The sequence below is a fragment of the Eptatretus burgeri genome, chromosome 4, assembly GCF_056783735.1.
Source record: "Eptatretus burgeri isolate ZD-2024b chromosome 4, Ebu_testis_v1, whole genome shotgun sequence".
In the NCBI taxonomy this organism is placed as follows: domain Eukaryota; kingdom Metazoa; phylum Chordata; class Myxini; order Myxiniformes; family Myxinidae; genus Eptatretus; species Eptatretus burgeri.
The window spans coordinates 45383423-45400922 of NC_140964.1; the positions used below are offsets into that span (position 1 = coordinate 45383423).

At 43.7% G+C, this 17500-nt stretch overlaps 2 long non-coding RNA genes across 3 annotated transcripts in view; one reads left to right on the forward strand and one right to left on the reverse strand.

Annotated features, from left to right (window-relative positions):
• Positions 1-3925, reverse strand: part of LOC147027945 (uncharacterized) — a 33430-nt gene extending 29505 nt beyond the window's left edge. The window contains exons 1-2 of the long non-coding RNA XR_015057345.1: positions 3466-3925; positions 2112-2190 (exon numbers count right to left, since the gene is read on the reverse strand). This is a non-coding gene — a long non-coding RNA (uncharacterized LOC147027945). The remainder of the gene's footprint in view (positions 1-2111; positions 2191-3465) is intronic.
• The window catches only part of LOC147027944 (uncharacterized), a 71805-nt gene that overhangs the window by 41375 nt on the left and 12930 nt on the right, over positions 1-17500 (forward strand). The window lies entirely within an intron of this gene.

The window sequence follows — 17500 nt, forward strand, 5'->3', positions numbered from 1 at the left end:
CTGAGCTGCTCAGGGAGTTGTCATAAAATTGGGCGTGCGCTGTGTGTGGACAAAGAGGCCCATGTGTGAGGAATCCATGAGGATGTAGAGCATCACCTGTGGTCAAGTGATTCTCGTTCTGCTTACAGGGGAATTCACGCATTGCATTCCTCCAAGCCCATCCCTCGTTGTACTGCAGTTAGAGCAGAGGGTGGTGGGTTCTTGACAGAGGAATCTGAAGTGAAGTCCTGCTGGGCCGGCTACTTTGTACGGCTGTACTTTGAATTTGAACGGTTACTTTCAATCCACGAGCTGTCAAGTTGGATGTCAGGGGTATTACCATCCCCATTCCTGACCCTCTAATCAACTGTGGTCCACATTTATTTGTGGAAACATGGGCTGCCGTGAACCGATTGAAATGGGGTAAAGCTCCTGGGATCTGTGGCATTCATTCTGAACTTCTCAAGGCTGGTGGAAATGCTGTGCTGACGACGTTGCATGCAGTTCTGTGCTCTGCCTAGAACACAGGCATCTTCCCAATGACTGGAACATTGGCCTTGTTGTCACTCTCTGGAAAGGGAAGGGTGATCACCTGGACTGCAACAACTACTGAGGGGTGACGTTGCTCTCAGTGCCGGGCAAGGTCTTTGCTTGGATATAATTCTTGATCAGGTTCGCCACCATAGGCTTGAGCACCAGCACACAGTGCACTCAGGCTTTACACCAAAGAGGTCAACGATTGAACGTATCCTTGCCCTTCGGGTCCTCACAGAACGCAGATAAGAGTTTCATCAGGGGCTGCTTGCAAGCCATGTTGATCTCTGCAACATTCGATTCAGTGAATCAGGATGCCCTCTGGAGAATACTTTGTCTTCGTGGGGTGCCATCAAAACTGATCAATCTGATGTTTGTACTACACTCTGGTACTGAGAGTGCTGTGAGATGTCGTGATCCCATCTCTGACTATTTCCAGTTGTTCCTGGAGTTCACCAGAGGTGTGCACTGGCCCCCACACTTTTCAGCACTAGTATGGACTGGATTCTGGGGAGGATGTCAGAGAGATGAAACTGCATTGCATCATTTGGTAATGTCAAAATCTATGACCTTGATTTCACAGACAATGCCGTCATCTTTGCGGTGACTCTGGATATCCTTGTGGGGCCCTCGAGCTGTTGAATAAGGGGTCTGAGCCGCTGGGATTATGGGCTTCCTGGGTCAAAATTATGATCCAGGCTTTAAGTGACATCATTGTTGCTGCTATCTTGTCTGTACCTGTTTGTGGTGAGGATGTTGTGGTCACGGAGGGATTCACTTCCCTTGGCAGTGATATAAGTCCGAGTCTTCAGATCCTTGCTGCTTCCAGTCTTGCTCTACGAATGTGAAACATGGATTCTGACAAAGGATCTGAGATGGAGACTTAATTCCTTTGGTTCCAGGTCTCTTTGGAGAATCCTTGGCTATTGCTGGTTGGACTTTGTGTTCAACTAGTGGTTGCTAAGAGAGACTCAAATGAAATTTGTTACCTGCATAGTCCATAAGCATCAGCTGCGGCTGGATGGACATGTGGCTCGTTTTCCTGATGCTGATCCTGCTCACCAGATTCTCTCAGCAAGGGAGCCTCATGAGTGGAGGAGGCCAACGGGCCGACCACGTGCCTCGTGATTGCAGCCGGTTGATCGGCACCTCAATGAGATTGGGATGGGCCAGGCATCTGCCTGGGGAATGGCCAGACGGAGGCCCTAAGAGTACCAGCGGGAAGTGGACACAGCGATGATCTGCTCTGGCACATGCTCCCATACCTGACCTGACCTGATTACTTTTATTTATTTATTTATTTTGTATTTTGAGGGGTTTCACTGTGTATTACATAAATGTCACGTTTTCCATGCTTATACCAGTTAAGTTGTACCTTAGTTAAGTGCAGGTCCATTTGATGGGTGCCATACTATTGCTCCCACGTTCCCCAAAATGTGTACTATGAAAGGATGAGGGAGACTAGTTTGCAGGTGTTGGCCTCTCATTTTAATCGCTGTTGAAGTGGTTAGGTCAGGGAAAGTGGAGAAAATAGGTTTAACCAATGGAGGGATTCTAAACAGGTCTCTTTGCTGACTGTAGAGTCATCACTCACTTACCCTGCAATTGCTTTGGTTCATGATTTCCCGACCTGATCTCCAACGGTGGTGAGTCCATTATATTGAAATATCACATGATCTGAAAGCAATTACACACACAAATAAATGAATAATGTTAGAACACTTTCACACACTATTCCAAAACAGAAAATTGAGTTCATCACAATTTACATATTAAACTTGATTGCATCATCGAGTTTTCCTGAACACTTGTACTTGGGTCTAAATTGCGAGAGTGTAAACCAGCACAAAGTGTTGTTGATTTGACTTTCTAGCACATGAAGTATGAATGTTTAGAAATCTCATGTTTCACTTTTCACATTCTTCACTTTGCTGTTGCGCTGTTGATAACAGTAAAAGTAATAATTATTTGATTAAGGTAACTGCACACCATGTTTCTGCTTGGCCTGGGCCCATTTGAATCCTCACAGGTTGGAAGCTCAACTTCGGAATTACCAAATCAATGAAGCCCTCACTTGTCCAGTCAGACCACTTCATACTGGAAGTGGCTGAGGATAGAAACCTGCGCAAGTTGTTGTTAGAAGGGTGTGGGTTTGTTTTTGTATTTTTCAAGTGCGGAGCTCGCTGCGTCACCAACCAGACTCTGGAATGGACAATATTCATCCACAAAGAAATTGGGTCTTGAAAGTTTTTAATTACTTTTATTGTTTGTGGTACCTGAAATGGAGTCGCTCTTTATGGGGCCTGAATAGTAAACAGATCAATGTGCATAAAGACAGGTAACCCACAAATTCCTTTCGCTGGAGTGTCCAAGTTACTTATGCATGGGCATTGGACAATAGTGCAAATACAAATAAAATATTTCATTATTTTCTGTATAATCACAGCTTTTCCTGTCAGATTTTTTTTAAAAGTCACAAGCCATTGGACTTTACACCCCAAACTCATAGTATAAATTTAGAGAACCTCATGTTGCTTTCTAAATGTATGCTTTTGCTGAGTTTCCATCTTTGCAACAAATGGTCAATCACATTTGGGAGAGACTTCAAAGTTTTTTTTTTTGTATCTGATATCTTTTCAATGAATATGGGTTCAACGCTTTTAATACATATAATATATATATATATATATATATATATATATATATATATATATATATATATATATATATATATATATATATGAAGGTGTATTTGTTAATAAAATGATGTCTTCATCAACATATTTTTAAATCCTCTTCGCAAAGGATAAGGTGGGGTCTTTAATGCCCATCACCTAATGTTGGCAGGCGGCCCTAAGTTTACATGAGTCGTTAAAGGTTGTTTTCAAGAGAGTGTTCTCGGCATCAGTAAAAACAAATTCACACTCGAGGCTGTAAAGGAGATATACTCACTTTGAAAGAGTAAAGCAGTCTGAGATAGGAGGTTGTAGATGTTGCAGATAGTTGTAGATGAATTCCCAGAATGTGGTTTTACAAATACAAATGGTAATTTCAGAGGAATTGAAAGCAGTGCAGAGTTCATTGTGCTTTGTGAATCAGTAACTTTTCACTTTTTGAACATTAATTGTATATTGTAACAAATCCTCCTTCTGTCTGCAGCACATGGCTGCGAGTAGTATCATTGTCTGAGGGGGGCATGGCTGTGCTGCCGATGTAATACCCCCTGTAGGTTAACGCAGCAGTTTGGAATTTGTTCGGGATGCCCTGGTAACTCGCCTACTCTTGGAATCTATAACGTCCAACAACTGATGTTGGCACACGGGACACCAAAGTTTAACATCCATCCAAGGGACTGCCCACACATCGATGCCTCTCCATGCCTGCAGAACACCAGGATGACAGTTTATGGCTGGGTCGGGATTCAGAGGAAAGTGGGCATACGTCTCCACCAACATGCCAGCCCATAACAAAACTCAAAGTTAATTAGTTAATGTTCAACCGGCAGATGGTTGCAATCCAAACTTGTGATTATTTTACAGGTAATGCACAAGCGATACACCCACGGTGTTGTGCACAGCAAAGCAACAGACGAATGGCTCCCCTTCTCTTCTCACTCTCCCTCTGTTTCCCATTTATATATGTTCAAGAGAACATTCACGAAAGCCACTCCTCGACAAACTGCTTGTAATTGCTCGATGATTCAACATCTGGAAATAACCAGAACAGAATTCTCCCGAACTCTGGTGATCTTTTCTTTAAACTCGAACTGACAACATTATAACTCGTCACCTTTTTGCTATTCTCAACCCTTAGAATAAACATTGCACCTCAACAAACAATACCACCCCACCCATTGGGACCATACTCTGTGCAGATCTTTGATGCTGCGTAAGCAGTCTCTTTGGCAATTGGGTACAATCCTGGACGGGTCGCCACTCCGACACGGGATACCAGCATGCTGGCACTCATTTTGCTGACCTCAGAAGGATGACAGGCAGAGTCAACCCCACCTGATATTAATTCAACAGCCAAGTGGGATTTGAACTTAGGATCCTAGGACCCAAAGCCCACCACCCTAACCATTAAGCCAACCCCAGGCATACAAACAACACACACTCATATATTCATATATAACAAACAATTTCTTCCATATCGAATGATAAGCATACAAGAATTAACATGTGCACTGTACCAATAGAATGCCTAATAGTCTCTCGTAAATAATTTGCGACGAACATTAAAAATTATATTTTATCTGGTTTAAATTACTTGTTTTTTTCTTTTGTTTATTCCATTAAAATTTTTATTGTGTCATTGGAAATTCCCCATTATTTGTTCCGGTTTGCACACTCCTTCAAACTCCTTGAAAATTGTGCAAATATAAATCATCTGCCCCCCCCCCACCCCACCCCTTCCCCCCAACCCCCTTTGCCCCCAACCCCTTGTAACTGTTTCATTCCACCAAAAGAGAACGTTACCAATTTTACCTTCCCTATACTAAGGGATTTCCTAAAGCCAAGCCGAAATAGTTTGTTGCATATCATGCATAAATTATGCAAGTGTTTACAGAAACTAGTATTAAGCAGGAGGTAGCTACTTCGCATGTGCACTGCCAAATGTAAAGGGGAAGGAAGATAATTTGAAGAATGTGAAAACTTTGCTATTTTAATTCCTTGTGGCTGAGTTTCGTCGACCAATGGGATTGGCTCTGAAGGAGTCCATTCACAAAGCCAGATGCAGGGTCTGTGAGAAGACATTCCACATAGGGAATGTGGGGGAAATCATACTTTGTGAGAGACGCCAAGCACCAAAGCATGGTGTCACACGCGAGTGCAAATGACCAGTCCAATTCCCGTGCTACACAAACTTTTGGATCCAGGACAGGACAGGCATTTCTACTTCAGTCGAATTTCATTTATATTTACCCTCGCCAGAGGAGAGGGTATTGCATTTGGGTCCGTTTGTCTGTCAGTGGCGTGCAGAGGGGGGCGACGGTGCGTTGGCCCCAGGCATCCATTGGATGGGGGCATTCAATCAGAGAAGGAAATAAGATAGTAATTTTAAAATTTCAGCGGTGATAAATCAATTTTTGGAGGCTCACCGCACTGCAGAGGCAGTTGTAGGCCTTTATTCCTTTAACATGGTGTACCCTTTCTGTCTAGAGAAAATGGTGCTTCTCTCCATCCCCCTACATGCATGCACATGATGTACGTGGTGCAACCATCAAAAGCAACAAGCAGACGTGGCTGTTCGTTCCTGCGTTTCCTCGAATCGTAACTCGTCTTTTCTTCAGCTTTTTGTGCATCTAGATTAGTTATTTTACCTACTCAGGTCAGTGAATAGCTCTAGAACGGGTGAAACTAGGTTTTTTGGTGATATTTAATGAAATATTTACGTGGGATGTCATAAGAGTGAAGCATGGATGATCAGAGGACTGCTATTGCATTTAATCTCGGAATAGGAGACATTTATTCCTTAACATGTTAATATTCGAATACAGATACCACTAATTTGCAAGTCTATGATATAAATTGCACAAAATTATCAGTGGAGAATCTGTGTGAAATAATTTGATATGAAGGAACAAAGAAATGAAATATGGTTTATCCGTCTGAAACTGACCGATTGTTTACCATTTTCTTCCAATTTTCTCATGCGTCTTACGGTTTTTGAGATAGAAAATGAAATGTTACGAGTATTTCGTGTGCTTATTATTATCGAGTTTCAGAATGATTGCAGTATAGTTTATTCTCGACAACACAGCGCCCTCCTCAGCAAACAGCGGCAAAATGCCGTTGTTACGAACTCGCGGCGCAACAGGAGGAGCCACATTCCAGCGTCCGTGTGCAATCAGCCATCCAAACGGCTGATTTGCATAAACGGATCAAGAGGGGCTCTGCCCTGGAAAAGGCCAGCCAATCAGAGGTGAAAGGGGCGGAGCCAGCCTGGGGTGAAGGTTCAGAGGTGAAAGGGGGAAGCACCGATTTCGGGTGACGAAACCTCCAACGGCTTCTCCTCTCGGGCTATAAAAAGGCGCGTTGGCAACACGCAAGGAGTTGGTGGTGGAGCTGTTATCTATAACAATATTATTGTTTTAATTTTAATGGTATAATGGTTTTATCTCCAATTAAGATTTTTTTTGTTCTCTTATTATCTACAAATACAAGAATGAATATTTGTTCAAGAGAAAATAAGCTTGTCTCAGAAGTGTCTAATTTAGTAATCACTTTGTACATATATATATATATATATATATTTTTTTTTTTTTTCCAGATGTCTCAGATGAAGAAAGTACAACCGAGTGGAGCACAGAACAGGAAAAAAAAGAGGGGCAGAGTCGAAAATGAGTCTCATCAAAGAGGGGCATTAGATGCATGGATAAAAAGAAGTAAAGAAGAAGTAGGAGAACCTGGAGAAGTAAAAGATGATGTGGGTGCAGAGAAGGATTTTTCTGATACGGATTCAGCTCGGTCAGAACATAATACTCTCTCTCCTCAGTCTCGTTGTCAGGATGATGATCCATGTGAAGAAAATAAAGAAGATTTTATCATTTTTTGCAAAGAAGCGATTTTGGCTGTTTGAAGAAACCGATTCCAGATCATTTGAAGATGACAATATTACAACATGGCCCTGAAAGATATCAGAATAAAAGTGGTCCATTTGCTGAGAAGGATGGGAGATCATTTTCCAAACAGTGGTTTGACAAACTTTCCACAAACGGAGAAATTGTGGAGAGAAAATGTTTGTTATACTCTCCATATCGGAAAGCATGCTACTGTTTTGTTTGCTTTTTGTTTTCAAAGGAGCATTTGTCGCCTGTATCAAACTTTGGAAAGGAAGACGGTTTCTCCACTTGGAGAAAATGAAATCCAAGAATACCTGACCATGAGAAAAGCCCTTCTCATAGAGCTCACATGAGGGAATACCCGAACCTCGTAGTTCGACTCCATCATTCAACTACGATAGATGCTGAACTTCAACAGCAAATGTCTGCTGAAAAGAAAAGATGGAAAGCTATAACTGAATGGATTGTCGAGGTTATATCCTTTCTGGCAAAATAGAATCTGGCCTATCGTGGACATCGAGGAGAAGGAATATCTGGGTTATCAGAGCCAGGGGAGACAGTCAGTGAAAATACAGGAAACTTTCTAGCAATAATCAGACTTTTGGCCAAATATGATGACATCTTAGCAAAACACTTGCAGAGAGGGAAAGAGAAACCAAAAAGTGTCACCTACTTGTCCAACAGAATTCAAAAGGAAATAATCAATCTTCTTGGTGAAACTGTCAAGAAAAATATAATTTCCGACATTCTTCTTCTTCTTCTTCTTTCAGCTGCTCCCGTTAGGGGTCGCCACAGCGGATCATCTGTATGATCCGCATAGTGATTTGGCACATGTTTTACGCCGGATGCCCTTCCTGACGCAACCCTGGTCGCCTCTTACGACACAGGGATATGGTACACCTATTTTAACCGAGGTATACACCGGCCCAGTACACTGGTACTCATTTCGCCGACCTCGGAAGGATGACAGGCTGAGTCAACCCCCTGGTGTATTAATTCAGTGGCCCAACGGGGCTTGAACTCGGGACCTTTTGGATCTGAAGCCGCTGCCCTAACCACTGCACCAACACCAGGCTCATAATTTCCGACATTAAGGACGCAAAATATTTTAGCATAATACTGGATTCAACTCCAGATATTGCCCATGAAGATCAGGTTTCTGAAATTCTGCGTTCCGTTCATATTGATGAAAACAGAAAAGCAGAAATAAAGGAGACATTTCTGGGATTTTTTCAAGTCAACAAGAAAGATGCAGTCAGCCTGGTAAATAAAATTCAGGAAAAATTGGAAGAAGACAAAATTTCCATGAATGACTGTCGTGGTTCAGCATATGATAACGCAGCAGTTATGGCTGGAGTGAGAGGAGGTGTTCAACAAAAAAATTATTGAAGTTAACCCAAAAGCTGTGTTTGTGAACTGCGAGAACCACAGCCTCAATTTAGCCTGTGTCCATGCAAGTGAGGTGCAACCTGTTGTTGTTACATTTTTTGGCATTCTGGAAAAACTCTTTACTTTTTTTTCTTCATCTACTTCTCGTTGGGAAGTGTTAAAATCTTTTGTCACTCGGACTGTGAAAAGACAGTGTGACACAAGATGGAATTCCAGCCATGATGCTGTGCAAGTAATCCACGAAGAGCGTGACAACGTTATTGCAAGCCTTCAACACCTGCTGGAAGGAGAATTTTCAAGGGAAACTAAATCTGATGCAGGATCGCTACTGAACTCTATTCAACAGTTCCCGTTTATAGGTTCATTAAATTTTTGGTACTCAGTTCTATCATCAGTGGAGAAAGTCTCAAAACGTTTGCAGGATCCGAAAATGGGGTTCCTTGAAGCTTCTTGTGATCTGAGAGGACTGATTCATATCTTGAATTTGAAGAATGACGAAATTATCCACAATGCAATAGATTTAGCCAATGAATATTGTGAAAATTGAGGAATACCAATTGCACGAGCAAGGAGAAGAAGAATAATGCCTGGAGAGTCAGCAAGAGATAGTGGACTGACGGCACAAGAAGAAATGAATGGAGTTATGGAAGAGATTGTGAACAGATTAAAAACTGAAATTGAAGACCGCAGTTTCCGTCTTCAAAGACTCAGTGACCGATTTTCTTTTCTTCTGAACTTGAATTCAGTAGTGATTGAAGATGAACAAGAAAGAGAGAAATTAAAAAAGGAATGTTCAGACTTTGCAAATTATTATGACAATGATGTGGTTGCAATTCAGTTATATGACGAAATTATTGATTTTGTGATGCTCCTTCGAGCTGGAGGGAATAGAGTTCCCCCTGATCCTAAAGATTCTCTGAGTCTTTACTACACTATGGGAGGGATATCTTTCCGACGCTGTGTGTTCCATACAGATTACTGCTTACAATCGCATTTTCAGTCGCAAGCTGTGAAAGGTCATTTTCAAAACTGAAATTAATAAAAACATATCTGAGGTCTTCTATGTCACAGGAGCGACTGACCAACCTGGCTTTAATAAGCATTGAAAAATAATTTCTCACACCTGATGTAAAAAGTGAAGTAGTTCAGGTGTTTTATGACAGGAGGTATCATTTGGGGAAAAGAACTTAATAAATTTGATTGATTTATATTAAAATCGAATAAAGCGTTTATTTCATGTTTCAACTGTGTTTATATATTCAAAATGTTTTCCTTTCTCATAATATGTCTCAGTATATTAGGCCTTATACTTGAGTCTTTGGGGCATACAATCAAGATTTGCCCTGGGCATCACCAGACCTCTGCACGCCACTGTTTGCCTTTGTTTGATGTTTGTTTGTTTGTCCGCACAGAACGTGAGTGTTTTTCTCTGCAACCACTTGTCGGAATGACACGAATTTTTCATCATCGGAGTGACAACTCATGTAAAATGTTATAATGATAAGTATGACATCATAGGTCACGTGGTTTGGCAACCATGTTGGGAAAAAAGGAAAAAAAAACTTTGGACCTCTGTATCTCCGAAACCATGCCAAGGTAACAATTAAAACTTGGCACATGGCAAGTACTCCACATGGGGAATGTGTGATTTTTTTAATGATGTCATAGGTGCCTTCGTTATGACGTCATCATTGCATACGTAGAATGCTACATCCGATCAGTATGAAAATTTTTGTGGGTCATCTGGGGATATTTTAGTGTAAAGAAAAAAATATTGACGTGTTTTTGCAGCCATATTGTGTTTTTTTGAAAAACAACCTTCAAAAATCTTCTTCTCTGAAATGGCTGAGCAGATTGAGGCAAAACTTTACATGTATGACTGCCTATCCTTGATGAACAAAATGTTGATGTCTATGACATCATAGGTCACATGGTTTGGCACCATGTTGAATTTACCTGAAAACCTATAAAAAAATCTTTTTCTCCCGACGGTTGGACAGATCGAAGGGGAACTTCACACGTGTTCCCCAAGCCCTGGGGATACCAGAGTGTTCACAAATCGATATGACTAAAAGTCACTGCGTGTGTATCTCCTCCATCACTCCAAAACCATTAAACCCAGCAGCCTGAAACTTTGCATGCATGCTGAGGGAACTCCAAGGAGAAGTGCATGAGTGAAAATTGGGTGTTTGGGTTCATTAAAACATCCCTTTTGAAGATAATATAATGAACGGCCTTATGTATTTATATATATATATATATATATATATATATATATATATATATATATATATATATATATATATATATATATATATATCCTTTATCAAGGCATTATCCTTGGTCAGCCCACTGTCGGTAAGCTGCCGGGGGTCTTAAATCGCCATTTTGTTTGATCTATTCAAACATGCCTTGCTTTGGAAACACGAACTACCCTCATTGACGAATTAAAGCATATAATCAAAATATTATATCTGATTTGAAAATCGGATCCGATGGACTAAATAAGTGTCGAAATTAGGAGTGAAATCTGAAAATTTTCATAAATTTGCGATTTTATAACGAATTTTATTTATTGAAGCAAAAGCATTAAAATTAACTTTTTCTATTGTTCGGACAATTATGTTTAGTGAAGTTTCGATGAAAGAAAGTGTGCAGAAAGTGGAACTTCATTTGGTGCAACAACATGCTCTCTAACCTGCTTTACAACCCATGATATGACGATAGAGGCGACAGGGGGTCCTTTTTTCGGCAATTATGTATGCAGTTTGCTTTTTCCTGTTTTGTGTGATTTCCTTTCATGACAAAATATTAATGTAAATGCACCAATAGATTCTGCAATATATTAATAGTAGGCAATGACTGAATATATTAATAGTCGGCAGATGTCAGGTCAGGCCAGATTATATCTGTGACTTGCCACAGGTATCATGCAAACCTGTACTAACCTGTTCCATTGTCGGGTTGTCGGCAACGAAACCGTCTCCCCCACCAGGTTTTTTTGGTGAGGAGGGTGTTTGGATATGGACACACAGCAGGATTAAAAACAAAACCTGTCAAAGTGCGGCCATTCATATTTCCTTGTGAGCCAACGGCCATCCATATGTAGTGCCCAACTGTGTCTGCGGACGTCCTCCTGCAGTTGGGTTACTTCATATTAGGAGGTCGGTGGCAGGATTTGCACTCAGCCACCGTAAAACACTTCATTCCACAAAACACAAAAACGCAAAGAAATCTGAAAACCCACTCCGTGGGAGTACCTCCTGTGCAGCTTCCCATCGAAGGGCAGCTCACCAGATGACGGGATTGGGACAAAGCCTTAGGGACCCCCAATCTTTTATGATTGGAGGGAAACCACAGGGTAGCATTCCCGGGTCAGATTGCGGGAGAGTGTGTCAGAGTGGTGCTGAGGTGTCATCCACCAGACGGCGGTCTCCTCAGGTTAACCTGAGGTGGTCCCTTCGGGTAGGTACCTGGAATGTCCTATGACTAAGAGAGGATGATCACCTGTCTCTGTTATCATCTGAGCTCAAGCGTTTGGACATCGGTATTGCAGCACACTCTGAGGTTTGGAGACCGGATTGCGGAGAGATCATGGTGGGTGGTTACACCTACTATTGGTCTGGTTACTCTGATGGTTACCATACCCAAGGAGTTGCTGTAGCTGTGTCCAATAAGCTGACTCCAATGATAATTGAGGTAACACCGGTCAACGAGCGTATTATGAGACGAAGGATTCGTCACTCCTTAGGTGTCATTTCGCTGGTCTCTGTTTATGCTTCGACTGAGGCGAGTGATCTCTCCGTGAAGGATGCATTCGATGCCACACTTGAGTCTGTGGTTGATCAGTGCCCCACACGAGATACACTTCTAGTCTTGGGGGATTTCAATGCATCGACTGGAACTTATTGTGATGGTTATGAGACATGTGTTGGTCCCCATGGGTCTGGAACTGTGTAGCTGAATATCACTAAGTTTGTTGACTTTAGAAGAAGTCATGGACTTCGGGTGGCTGGTTCATGGTTTCAGCGCCCACAAGCTCATCGCTGGACTTGATATTCCAACGCTGGTGGTGTGGCAAAGAAGATTTGACGATGTCTTTGTTGATGGTCGCTGGAGGATGATCCAGAACTGCAGGGTCGACCGGAGTGCTCAGTTCCTCAATACTGACCACCAGCTTGTTGTAACAACTATGAAGTTGCACGTTAAATCCAGGATAATGGTACCATCCCAGCCTTGGCTGGATGTTGGCAAGTTCAAGGATGAGAGGGTAGCTGAGGAGTTTGCAAACAAGCTGAGTGAAGATTTGGGGGGTCTGGGTGTTTCGGGAGGTCTTGAAGAGTTGTAGAGTGCCTTAAAGACCACTGTCCTTGATGTTGCTGGAGGATGTCTTGGAACTCACCGCAGGGCAAAGAAGAATTTTGTCTCTCAAGGGACACTGGATACCATTGACCAGTCGCAGGGCCAGGCTGAATGGCAGAGCTGAGCTGTTCAGGGAGCTGAGGCGTAAAACTGTACGTGCGCTAAGGGTGGACAAGGAGGCATATGTGCGAGGAATCTGTGAGGGGGTAGAGCATCACCTGTGGTCAAGTGATTCTCATCATGCTTACAGGGGAATTCACATATCGCTTTCATCCAAGCCCATCCCGCAGTGTACTGCAATTAGAGCAGAGGGTGGTCGGCTCTTGACAGAGGAGTCCGAAGTGAAGGCCCGCTGGGCCGGTTATTTGAGCGGTTGTACCAGGCTGATCCACCAGCTGTCGAGTTGGATGTCAGGGGTGTTACAATCCCTGTTGCCTTCGCTTGTGGAAACGAAGGCTTGAATCCCTCCAATCAACTGTGGTCCACCTTCGCTTGTGGAAACACAGGCTTGAAATGGGCTAAAACTCCATGGATCTGTGGCATCTATGCTGAACTTGTCAAGGCTGGTGGAAATGCTGCACTCGTGTCGTTGCATGCAGTTCTTTGCTCTGCCTGGAACACAGGCATCATCCCAACTGACTGGAAGAGGGGCCTTTTTGTCCCTTTCTGGAAAGGGAAGGCTGATTGCCAAGACTGCAACAAGGACCGAGGGGTGACGCTGCTCTCAGTGCCGGGCAAAATCTTTGCTCGGATAATCCTTGAGAAGGTTCGCCACCATCTGCTTGAGCACCAGCGTCCAGAGCAGTCAGGCTTTACACCAAAGAGGTCAACGATTGATCGTATCCTTGCTATTGGGGTCCTCACCGAACGCAGACGAGAGTTTCGGCAGGGGCTGCTTGCAGCTTATGTTGATCTCTGTAAAGCGCTCGATTCAGTGAATCGGGATGCCCTCTGGAGGATTCTTGGCCTTCGTGGGGTGCCACCAAAACTGATCGATCTGATGTCTGAATTCTACTCTGGTACTGAGAGTGCTGTGAAGTGTGGTGGTACCATCTCTGACTTATTTCCAGTTGTTACTGGTGTTCGTCAGGGGTGTGTACTGGCCCCCACACATTTCAGCACTTGTATGGACTGGATTCCAGGGAGGATGTCGAAGAGATCAAGTTGCGGTGCATCGTTTGGGAATGTCAAGATCTCTGACGTTGATTTCGAAGATGATGCAGTCATCTTTGCGGAGACCTTTAGATATCCTTTTGGGGGCCCTCGAGGTGCTGAATGAGGAGTCGGAGCCTCTGGGATTACGGGTTTCCTGGGTCAAAACTAAGATCCAGGCTTTCAATGACATCTTGGATGCTGCTGTCCTGTCTGTGCCTGTTTGTGGTGAGGATGTTGAGGTCGTGGAGAGATTCACTTACCGTGACAGTGATATTCGTGTCTCTGCTGGCTGTGAGTCACAGGTCAATAGACGTGTGGGTCGGGCCTGGGGAGTCATGGATTCACTGGATAATGAGGTGTGGCGCTGCCGGTACCTGTGTGGGAGGATGAAAGTCCGAGTCTTGAGGTCCTTGTTGCTTCCAGTCTTGCTCCATGGATGTGAGACTTGGACTCTGACTAGGGATCTGTGACGGAGACTTAATTCCTTTGGTACCAGGTCTCTTCGGAGAATCCTTGGCTATCGCTGGTCCGTCTTTGTGTCCCACGAGCGGTTGCTGAGAGAGACTCGGATGAGATTTGTTACCTGCATAGTCCGTGAGCGTCAGTTGCGGCTGTATGGACATGTGGCTCATTTTCCTGACGCTGATCCTGCTCATCAGATTCTCTCAGCGAGGGAGTCTTGTGAGTGGAGGAGGCTAATGGGCCGACAATGTGCCTCGTGGTTGCAGCAGGTTGATCGGCATCTCAAGGAGATTGGGATTGGCCAGGCATCTGCCTGGGGGATGGCCAGAAGGATACCCCTGGAGTACCGGCAGAAAGTGGACGCAGTGACGCGCTGCTCGGGCACATGCTCCCATACCTGAACTGCCTGAATGACTGAAAACAGAGGTACAGAGCACACACAGAGATCGGATGTGGTCGGGTTACGTTCTGAGAAATGCGTCTTTAAGCGACGTCGTCGTTGTGCGAACATCATTTTTTTTGTTGTTTTCGAACATCGTACTTACACAAAACTACACACCGAGGCTATATGGTATAGCCTATTGCTCCTCGGATACAAACCTGTACAGCATGTTACTGTACTGAATACTGTCGGCAATTGTAACACACATCCAAGAGAGACGGAAGACACGTTAGTTTTACCTTTGTGCTGTTCATGACGGCCATCGGTGTTGTTAGCAGCAGCTTACAATCTCCTCTCGCATCGATTATAGAAAGGTGAATAATTAGCGTTTGGATTTTATAAATACGTAATCATTGCATCGATGTTATAATTTACAAATGAAGAAACGAGCACCTGTCAATTGTGTGTTATATTTTCGGAACAGGGTGATTGTTTTTACAACAGAAAAAGCTTCACTAAAAAAAACATGTTTTAATGTCGACGATTTATTCGCGGAATTCTTCAATTCAAATGTAATTTACTTTCTAGAAGATAAACATGCAAACATTGGTTCAGTTTGAAAGCCGATTTCCTTGAATCCCGATTCAGCACGACCCTGCTTTTTTCGCGATGACATTTTATGGACCTCAACGATTGCATTATAACAGGGCCACACTGTCGTTTATTATCATTATGAGGTATTATGTACTGTACAGTGTACATAATTGTATGTGCTATTTTGTACGACTGGCAGCGCTACGTCGGCTACATCACTCGGCGATAGGAATGTTTCAGCAACATTTTTTTTTTTTCAGAGCTGCCAGATCCGTCGTATATGCGATCCGTTGTTGCCCGGAACGTCGTGAAGCAGCGCATGACTGATATTGCAATTTGGACGTGTTTTATTGTCCCAGTAATGTTCTGGTACACTGCCAACCCTTCCCTCCCCTAACACTTCCTTCTCTTGCCCTGAACGCTGCATCCCTCCCCTCGCGCTGCCTCCTTCTCCCCTCGCGCTTCCTCCTTCTCCCCTCGCGCTTCCTCCTTCTCCCCTCGCGCTGCCTCCTTCTCCCCTCGCGCTGCCTCCTTCTCCCCTAGCGCTGCCTCCTTCTCCCCTCGCGCTGCCGTTTCCTCTCCTCGCTCTGCCTTCCCCCACCCTCATGCTCCCCTTCCCTGAAAAGCAATTATTTGCCAGATCATGGCAGGATAGCCAAGAGGTACACATGCTCACTCTCAGCTCTCTTGCTTTGGTTTAAATCCCGCCCCAACTATAAACTAAAATCCACGTGTTTCACAGACGGTGATTCATCAATGTGTGTGCCGTTTCTCGGATGGACTTTAAACTGGGCGTCACATCTGCCAGAATCCCTCCCACCATCTCCTCTCCCCCTCTTCCCCTCCAAACTCTCCCACCACCCAAACTCTCCCACCACCCAAACTCTCCCACCTCCATCCTCCCCTCCCACCCCTTTCTCTTCTCTCCCCTCTCCCTCTTACCGCTCTTTCTCTTACCCTCTTGTCTCTCTCTACCCTTATCCCACCTCTATCCCTCTCTCATATATATATATATATATATATATATATATATATATATATATATATATATATATATATATATATATATATATATATATATATATATATTTTGGAGCCTGGTGTTGGCGCAGTGGTTAGGGCAGCAGCTTGGGATCCAAAAGGTCCTGAGTTCAAGCCCCGTTGGGCCACTGAATTAATACACCAGGGGGGTTGACTCAGCCTGTCATCCTTCTGAGGTCGGCGAAATGAGTACCAGTATACTGGGCCGGCGTATACCCGGGTTAAAATAGGTGTACCATATCCCTGTGTCGTAAGAAGCGACCAGGGTTGCGTTAGGAAGGGCATCCGGCGTAAAACATGTGCCAAATCACGATGCGGATCATACGGATGATCCGCTGTGGCGACCACTAACGGGAGCAGCCGAAAGAAGAAGAAGAAGATATATATATATATATATATATATATATATATATATATATATATATATATATATATATATATATATATATTTTGTTTCGGCTGTGGGAATTTGCAATACACCAGAAAGGTCCTCAGGTTTGATATATCAATAAGTTCATGTGTAGTTAGTCCACACCTGTTGTTTAGGGGGAATATGTGTGATTCATCCAGGCTGCGATGCTTTGAGTTGGCCATTTTTCTTTCTCTATCGTTATTTTGGACCATTAAGCCGCCAACAACTCAAACACCACCACCTTCGCCTCTTTACCTCCACAACTCCATCCCGCAAACATCGCTTCACCGCCATTCCCAAACGACACCCGCCAACAACCAAACCACCACAGCAAACCCCCACCACCTTCGCCTTTCTCCTTCCACAACCAACAACCACACCACCTGTCAACACCAAACGTCATGCTGTCCAGGGCCCGTTCGGTGATTCTTGCCAAACGCATCAAGCCACGAGTGGACATGGATCCTTTCGGGAAAGGAGAAGTGGATCAGGAAGAGATCCACGCTTCACGTCCCTTTTCTTCCCTCCAATGACTGAACATCGGGTGGCATGGCCCCGCCTCCGAACCCGCTGTGAATGCGTTCCTTTTAGGAGGGAATTCGGATCAGGAAGGCTTCACGCCCCT